Here is a 9,712-nt window from a genome sequence, read left to right as displayed (position 1 = left end):
AGCTCCAGATAAGGAGATAAGGACCAGCTGAGAGTTTACAGCAGGGAGGGGAAGGAGGGTGTTGGTACTATCTTCTCACACCTTTTCTGCACAATCCCCATAGTGCTTTCAGCAAGCAGATTTTATATTCTGTTCTCTGCTTCTGAAACATCATGAAAACATTTGTGGTATTGCTATCAGTATAGTTATTCTAATTTTTTTTTTCAGTATTAGTAGTGCCAAATGAAAATAAGTACACACACAAACACTACCCCCTTCTTCCCTAAGCAGTGTCATGGCTTGGTATTTCTGAAGAGCCTGACACTCCTACAGTGCTTCACAAACAGTGGGTCACGATTCAGCTGGGCACCAATCGGGGTCACAACATCAACATCAGAAGCACTTCCAGGGGAAGTCACCAAGGATGGACACCAAACTGGTACCCACTGCCCACCAGCCCCAGACTGACCCTTTCAGGTTGCTCATGGCTTGGATTTCTCTGGGAAGGAAGATGCTGCTGGAGACCTGTGGTCAGTCATCTTCATCTAAATACTTTTTTTTCCCAGTTTGCTGTGTGGTCTGAAGCAAATCTGGCTCTGTCACCTATCAGGGGCTTATTGGAGCTTACTCATTTTATTCAGTAAATTTTGTGAGAAGTGCTTCAACAACTCCAGGTCTTAAAGACAAGCTTGACATTTGATAGGCTTTCGTAGCAGTTCACTGGGCTGCAGCTTGAGCAGCCGTACATGTTCCACTGCCTTGCTCCCTCCTGGAGGCAGGGCAGCCAAGCACAACAATCCAATTTATTAAAAACACAGGTGTCAGACCTGGGGCTGCCCCACGGTGCTGGGAAATGTTCACATCTTGGAGACCTGCTCTTCCAGATAATCAGCTTGCCCTGCTGGTCATAAGGAACGGAGCAGATGTGAAGATGCAAGGGCTTACAAAAGCTAAACAGCAGTTTGAGCCAAAATCTGCTCTCAGCAACCCTGCATGGGGTTCTCCTGATGCTGGAGCAGGATGCAGGATTCTGCAGAGCCTCTGCCATCCAGGAAGAAGCAGGAGCAAAATGGGATATAGGTTCCTTGAAATGTATATGTCAGAAAAGCCTCTCCTCATGGCTCATCCACCTGTCATAAAGAATTGAGTTTGACTGTTAATTCTTTGTCCTGAAAGTCACTTCCACTGAGCAACAATGAATCCCCCTGCAATAAATAAATTCAACTCTTCCCGCCCTGGAGGCCATGCTACTTTTTAAGGCTTCAGGACTGTGGGGTGCAGCTCAGCATGAGCTAACTGAAAGCTAATGTAACCCTGATGGCTAAGGGCCAGAGCTACAGCAGTAGAAATCGGCACCTCCCCTTTGACCTCAGCAGCCTCAAAATACTTTGGTTTCTCTGTCTCTGCATAATTAGTCATGGAGCAATTTTATTTTTTTATCTTGTGGGTTTAAGAAAGCCATACTTCTGAAAATCAGCATCAGAAAACAAGGGAGTGGTAAGGAGGGGGAACTACCTCCCTCTGCACACCCAAACACCACATCAAAGATGAAATTCTCAACCTAGCTAAATCTAGCACGGCCTATAATAGATCAGGTCTGGTCCTGTGTCCCCAGAGGTCACCAGACACACAGCACAAGCTCCTTCACCACACAAAGCAGCAGATCCTGCTACTTCCATCTTCTCTTGTTCCCCCATAATTTTCATCATCTGCTATTTCATGGGGCAATCGCTAGGACACCTACAGGAGGACCACTTGGCTGGGGTGGGCTGGGTGGTCCTGGAGCGGTAACTGGTGGCTTTTATTAGCCCAGCTGATAAACTTCTCCCCCTAGCAGTCTCACGGGGATATTCCCTTAGTTTCAGTGTTGTTCCTTTAGCTTCCCTAGGGACACATGTACGAAAGCACAAAGCAAAGCTCGGTGATAGCTCTTATTTAAAGCTGTATATATGCTGAAGCCTTAAGAAATGCCAAGCTGAGAAATGGCACCTCTTTACTCTCTTTTATTCAATGCCATCAGATCATTTGTAATAGTCGGACAGGTCACCAGCACAGTTTGGAAATTCCAAAGCTGGCTGCAGCAGCTTCACAAACACATCTGTTGGACTTTTTGTACTAAAATTGCTTTTGGTTTCAGGCATTATGGAATTGATGGAGCGTATAAGTTCCAGCCCCAGAATAAAATATATCGTTTTATCCCATAGCAGGATTTGTCTTGCACCTAAAGAAAATAGTATTTTGCTCAAATTGGGGGGGGGGGGGGGTGGGGGGGGGTGGGGGTGGTGTGCTGAAGTCATTCTTTCCCTTGCAAAAATAACTGACAGCATAAGAAGTACCTAGTTTCTTAGTAAAGTGAGGATTTTTCTTTCGGGTTTTTTTTTTTTTTGCTGAACTCTTGCTCACTCAGCAATGTTGCTGTGCAAAGCTCTGCGGGACCAAGTTAATGTTCTACTGAAGTGCTTTACTTCAGGATTAGTTCTTAAAATTTAATGTCTACAAAATGTAGACAAATGTCTGAGCTAAATACACAGGGGCTAATCCTCTTTTTGCATACCTGCACTTAAATTTGGAGCTCCAGTAGTGAAGGCACTCCAACTGCAACACTTGAGACCTTGTGGTCTCTGTGAGATCCCTGAGGCTATATAACCGTATATAAGCTGCAAAAACATCTTTCTTGTGTTATATCACACACACACACCAATTAGTTTTCACTAAATACACCTATCTTTACATTCTTAACGTTGTTCAATATATATTTTTCTATTCATCCCTAAAGTTGCTTTGGCACTGGTGAAAACCCACAGAATTACTGACATTCAAATCTCTCTTTTAAAACAGTTTGTTCTGTTCTTCTATTCTGGGAAACTTTTCCAACTCAGGTGCAGCAGAGAAAAGCAAGGGGTGGCTGACCATCCCTACTCCTCCGTGGAAAAAAGTATAGCCACCACAGGACCAAAATGATGAGTTTTTTCCCCTGCAGCACCACTAGATGTCACAACTGCCTCACTGTTTGACTTTCTTCCCAGGGCTCTTTCAGGGAACAGCCTCGGCTGGAGGACCTTTGCAGATTTAGCTGAAGAGCCAAAAAAAGGACCGTGCAACTCAGGAAAACCAAATTTTTGTCCTCAGATAGTGCCAGGTGCTTTAGGACAGACCTTTCCTGAGCAAAGAATGCATGCACTTCTGAAATCCTCTGGTTTCAGGCACAAGAAGGCTCTGCAGCTTGTTCAATCTGAAGGAAACAAACCTGCAGGACTTGACTTGGAAGCTACAGCAGAAAATCAGGGTGAAGAGGTTTGAAGAAAAAGCTTCGCTGAAGGCAGGAAAGCACAGTGACCACAAGGATATTATTTTCTCCATTATTCTGGTGATTTTGGTGTTGGAAGTAACTTTTTTGTACTTCAGACTTAAGTTAGCGCATGGTGTTTGCATTGTTGCTGTGGTTATTGATGCTTGCTGGTCCTGGAACCCATGAACACCTGCCTCCTCCTACTGAAATATGTAAGAAATAACAATAACATCAACTGAACATAATCAGGCCAAACTCAGGGCATTTTCAGTCGAAGAGAGTTAATTATAGTGCCAAACTGCTACAGAGGTTGGCTCAGGTCCTCTTTTAGCAGCTTATAGGAGAGAAGCAACTGATTGCAATGCAAAGGAGTGAGCACAGATGACTTAGCCCATGTGAAGGTCAGGGGAAGAATATTCTTCATCCCTGCCCAGGGTAGTCTGATTTCTGTCTCCTCTGGTGTTATCTGTAGGATGTTCATCCTCAGGACTTAGCACTGAGGGCATCACAAAATCAAAATACGCCTGTTGCCGGGGGAGGTTCAAATTAATTATCTCCCGCAGGCCTTCAGAGAATTTTTCTTCTCCCTCTAAACATACTGCAGTAAGTGCACCAGCCTGTATCATCATTATGCACATGAAAATAATAACAAAGCTGAAGATAATTAATTCATTTATTCGTTCGTCATGACCAGTAATTCTTCCTGGGATTCCTTTTTCACTCCATTGACATTTACTACAAACAAAACCAAAACTGAATTCCTGTGAAATTGCTATTAAAGCATTCCCTGAAGGTTAAAGAAAATAAGATTAAAATAAAAGACTAAAACCCTTAAAAAAAATTAAAAGAGAAAAAGAAGGCAAAAGTGATTGTCAGAACAACTGCATTTTACATGGACAGCGTACATATACACAGTGGTGGACATGTTCGCTGGGGGTGTTCTTGCTGTGCTGAATTTGTACAATATACATCAGCCTTGCACAGCTTCTACTTTCTGTCATGTCCACAGCATCACATCTGTTATCCCAACAGATGCAAAACAGAGCCTCATATCCTTGCCCTGCCCTGCTGCATGTGTTGCTTCACAGCAGCAACCAGCTGCATTTTATTGAGTTCATTTTAGAGAGCCCAGGGCTGAGGAGTGTCAATTCCCATTGCTGTTTCCACAGGGAGCAGGGAAGCTCCCACATGTCCACCGGCATAACTTGCAGGCATCTCCTCTCCAGCCCAGTGCTGATGAATTTTTATGCAAACCAGACGTGCCCAGCTCACACCTGGCAGTGTCACCCCTCCACCCATATAGACCTGCTGTGAGCTTTCCACATTGGTTCTCACACACCCTCCATCAGCATCCAGTCGACTGTGCACACCAGGATGGGCTTTCGGGCTTGACTCGTCCAGCTGCTCCTACTCTGCATCCAAGGCAAGGATTAAACCAAGGAAAAACGTTGTTTAACTTCATCTCTAAAATGGAGATTAAATGGAAAAGTCCAGGAACTTTGTGCCCCATCATGTAAATTCTTCAGCTAAATTCACTTATATCCTGAGTGTCCTTTTCTAAAAGCTGAGTGTGTTTAACAGGAAAAAGATTTAAAATCCCACAAAAATAAATGGCACTTTTACCTTGAATGAGCTTTGGATCAGACCTGCAGTGGATAACAGAGGAACCCCCCTGGAGGCTTTCCCACCCATGGCTCTCCCACCGCTGTGGGAGATGTCCCACCATGGGGCATCGGAAGCATGCAGGCACACAGTGCTTTTCCTGAGCAAGGGGCATTTTTCAGCTCAGTAGGGTTTCTGCTTGGTTGCACCACTTCAGTGGGTATCGCAGAGGATTATTAGCTGTCTGCTCTCACACTCCACTGAAACACTCAGGGACATTTACCATCAAACAGAAATATTTGCAATATTGAAAATCGCTGGGATTATTTACAGGTTTAGAATTAGATGAACTCAAGACCTGAAGGAGGCCACAGCAAAACACTGCTCATCATACATCTGCAGGTGACAAAATACAATTTTGACTGGATGTACTTGTGCAGTAATATGAATGCCATACCTTCTGCAGTGATACACACAAAGACATTCAGAAGATAAGTTTTAAAATTGCCGATTTCTGTTATTTACATCATCCTTATGACCAAACAAATGAAGAAAATAAGGGAAAGCTAAGGTTGTAATCTGATCTCAGGTAGTCATCTTCTTATAAGTCTTAATGAGCCAAAGACAAAGAGTAAATTATAACATGTGAAAAGGCACATGTAGCCATGGAGGAGACCTTGAACACATCATATGAGAGTGCAAGAGGGCAAAGCATTAACTGCAGGGACCAAGTCGTCTGCTCCCTGGATATCCATCCAGCACCTTTATCCCCACAAGCTGGAGCAATGCCTTTATATTCCCTTTGGCTCTAGTTCCTTATGTCCATCTCCTACGCGCTTGCCTGTTGCCTTCAAGTTCAGCTCGGTGTCCCCTTTCTCATCTATGCTGGCCTCCTGCCATACCGGCTCTGCTTCCTCCACGCTGGGGTGAACCACAGAGGAGGAGGAGGTGGACCACAGAGGAGGATGATCCTCCCATGGGTCATGGGGCAGGAGGTGGCCCATGGCTCTCCACTGATGGACTGTAACGTGAACCCAGAGTGGCACAAAGGTGTCTGAAATGCCTCACCTATATCAAAGCTTGGCCAAATGGTTCCCACCCTGTTTGTCTACATTCACCTAATTGGCACAACTTGCCTGTCAGGAGATTATTTATTACAGCGGCTTTAGTCAAATTCCTCTTCCGCACTTTAAAGCAATGCTTATTTTGTCTGTCTGACTTCAGATGCAGACTAAAACCAACTGAGGCCAATAGGTCTGCTCATGCTTACACGCTTTGCTGAATGAGCACTTTTGTTAGGCTCAGAGATGCTTTCTTTTGAGATAATACCAAATCACAGCTCACTCAAGCCTGGTGCCAACTGCCTTTCATGTCCGGAGGGAAAAGAAACTCAGCCCATAATTTACCCCAGGTAGGATACATAGGCTAGGCTAGGCTAGGCTAGACTAGACTAGACTAGAATAGAATAGAAAAACAAAAGCAAGCTTTTTTTTCCCCATCCTATCCTCAATATATAGCCAGCTTTTCCTAAGTCCATCTACCAAATCCTAGATGAAAACATTAATAATCACAGCTATAGATATAGCCCATCTCCTGCTCTGTATCAGCCTGGGGAAGCACTATGCGACACCCAGGGAGGCTTCCTCCCTTCTGCATACTGTCCGTGTTGTGCCACTTGGACCAGCCCAACCTCAGGGCATGGAGGGATGGAGCAGTGTCAGAGATGCCCTAGGTGATCGTCTTCAAGACACCAAAGGTTCGCTGAGTATTTTGCCTCCACTGCATGGACTGACCACCCCAAGCATTGCACGTATTTATCTGGAGAGTCCTTGCCCATCTCCAGGAAAACAGGATGGCTTCGAACCATCTGTTTATCAACAGGGGTGACAACTAGTATTGCCAGGTGAAAACTGAGCCCTCGTCTCTCTTGTCTTCTTGGAACTGTATTGCAAAAAAACCAACGCTATGGCTGATCAGGTTTGGTCACAACCCAGCAATGCTCTTTAGCAACCTGGCCGCTGGCATCTGAGTGCATTAAATCAGACCTTCACGAGTGGTGAAGGCGATGGCAGGACTGATACGGTGACAAGCAGGGAGTGGCTGGCTGGCACGTAGCCTCATCCCCAGCACAGCCACACTTCACCATCCATCTGGTGGGGAGGTAAACAGCATAAATTTGAGTATGTTGACCTCTGTCTTACTCTGCAAAAATCAGCTGTCATATTTCTGCCAAGCCCTGGCTGGTTCCCAGAAAGCATCCCCCGCTCCCACCCAGGTTTCATGGAACCTTTCAGCTCATGAATCTCCACACCCTCCCCCTGAGCACACCGCGCTGTAGAACAAGCCCAGTTGACTTGTTATGTCAGCAATTTGTCTATGAATCACCTAGATTTTTAAAACCACATCTCACTCAAAATTTCAAAACATCTTCCTTCTCCATCTTTGGATCCATTGGCAGCTAACACTGATTTCTTGTTCATTAGCTTCACCCACCTCAATGGAGTTGTTCCTGCTTTACAGGGAGCTGAGGAACTGTGGCACATCACCCTCTGATCAGTATAAGCCTTTTACCAGACCATACTTTCCTAGCAAGTAAGCAGTAGTTTGGATTGACATGAAGTACGCTGTACTATATTTTCTGTGGTAGATCTGAAAAAATCTCTCTGGATCCTTCACTGAATATTCTGAAATTGGGAAAAATTTGTATCCATCCTTTTCACTTTGACCCATCTCCACTGAAATTGCATTTTCTGCTTTAAGTAATGCAATACTTCTCTGAAGTGCTATCATGGTTCTCCAATGTAGAGAGACTGGGAGGCAGGAGGGGATGTGGGTTGCATTTATCTGGAGTAGGCACTCCCAGGAGGTGATGGATCCTGCCTAAAATAGATGGGGTGAATCCATTTGGCTCTTTCCATAGGGCCCATGTTTGCTCTCAAGCTAACTGCTCACGTAGCTTTTGAGTGGGAAGTTATGTGAGAAAAATCCTGTTATTGATGCGGTAAAACTAGGAACAAGTTGCTCCTGATCCTGCTACAGCTGTCTGTTTGATCAGCAAAACGGGTGCAGAGATAGATCAATAGACGAAAAAATGTATTACAGCAGACAATATTTGTCTGTGCTTGGCCAGGCATCTGGCTAAATAGCAATATTGATCCTGTAAATAATGACATCCCTAAAATATCTAACTCGGTCCTCAAGCAGTAAATAGAGGCCTTAAGGCATTAATTTCTCCACTGAATTTTTCTTGGGAAAGGCAGCCATCCACCACAGAGTAACTGCATAATGTGGACTCTCTCACACTGGTTCTATCTTATATATCTGTCCTAAATCAGTCAGTAAAGACTAGAAAGGCATCAGGTTTCTTTTCCTCCCATTTAGTGAATATTCATTTTGGAACTTCGAGTATTATTTAATGCAGAAATATTCAAGTTTTCTAGGTGGTCATTGACCAAGCAAAGCTTATTTGTTCCTTTATAACCAAATTGTTCCCAATCTGGATGATTAAACTAAGCTACAAGAACTCATTTTAAGCACTTAATGACGGCACCACTTTCATGAAGCCAAGTATAAGAGCTGTGTTAAAACACAAAATGCGGACAGAAATGGCATATGATGCCCCACATGGAATGCTGCCTGCCTGGGAGCTTAAAAACATGTCCATCTGACTTCCAGAAAAGAAACATCATATCTTTTCTATCTTTTTTACAGGACCCAAACTAATTGAGTTGAAAAACAGTAAAGGGAAGAAATATCTCAGGCAGAATAGATTAAAAAAAACACCAAAGGTGTGAATAACGTTTTGATGTGATTTTGACCAACATGTGGCAAAGCATTGCTGGGACCTCCAGGTGCGCAATCCTGTAAGCAGAGAAGATTTTTCTAATGTTCCTTCTACAACTGAGGATGTTCAATCTGTTAAAAGTTTCTTGCTGACTTGCTTTAAAAGCAATAAAAAGGGAACAGCCCTTGGCCAGCCTAGCTGCTGGTGGGACAACTGTGTCAGTTGGGCAGAGCACCCCAGGAACTGGAAATGAAGCTCAACAGGCACCTGTGGGCATCAGAGGGACCAGCACATCAACCCAACGTGTCCCACAAGCTGGTGCCCCCACTAACAGGGTGAAAGAGCCGGGCTGGGGAGCATGCAGCTCCCTGCTATCCCAGCATAACCAGGATGGGGAAGATCTGTGCTGGAAAACAACCCCCCTGTACCACAAACCTGTGGATTAAGTCAATTTTTTAATGGTCTTCAGCAATTTTTCCATCCTGGAGGAAAGGGGTGCTGTGAGGGGGTGGAGGAGGGAGGAGAGCCTTCATGGGGTCCCGGTTCTGTAGTGAACAGGAATGAACACAGAAAATACTGCCGCAGGGGCATCACTGCAAGCAAAGCCTCGTGGAGTATGAATTACAGCAATGGCTATTACAGGGAAACACGGTAACAAGAGACATCTAGCTCCTCTGAAACACTCACTTCTATTCAAGTAGAAAACCAGACTTTTTTAGTAAAAAGTTATCTCTCCAGCCCCACATAAAACTGATACCCTTCCACTTCTGATACCCAGGAGATATGGCTAAGTAAAGAAGGGATTGTTCAGTTTTATAACACAGCATTCAAAACAAAATAGTTTTGTGAAGCATCTTTTGCACTGGCTGGGCTGCTCTGCTGCCCCAGCTAGTGCAAATGCCTTGGGCTGCTGGGAAGCCTCCTGCCCAGGAGTGTCCAGGGGAGGGGGCTTGAGGGATGGCACACCTGAAAAGGCTGTAGATAGCCAGAGCCAGGGCTAGTCACATCAGCAAATCCACAGGAAAAATGTTGAGCTTCATCCAAAACACACAGTGCAG

The sequence above is a fragment of the Falco biarmicus genome, chromosome 1 (genome assembly GCF_023638135.1).
Source record: "Falco biarmicus isolate bFalBia1 chromosome 1, bFalBia1.pri, whole genome shotgun sequence".
Classification (NCBI taxonomy): Eukaryota; Metazoa; Chordata; class Aves; order Falconiformes; family Falconidae; genus Falco; species Falco biarmicus.
The sequence above is the reverse complement of the archived record's forward strand: the minus strand, read 5'-3'. Positions refer to the sequence as shown.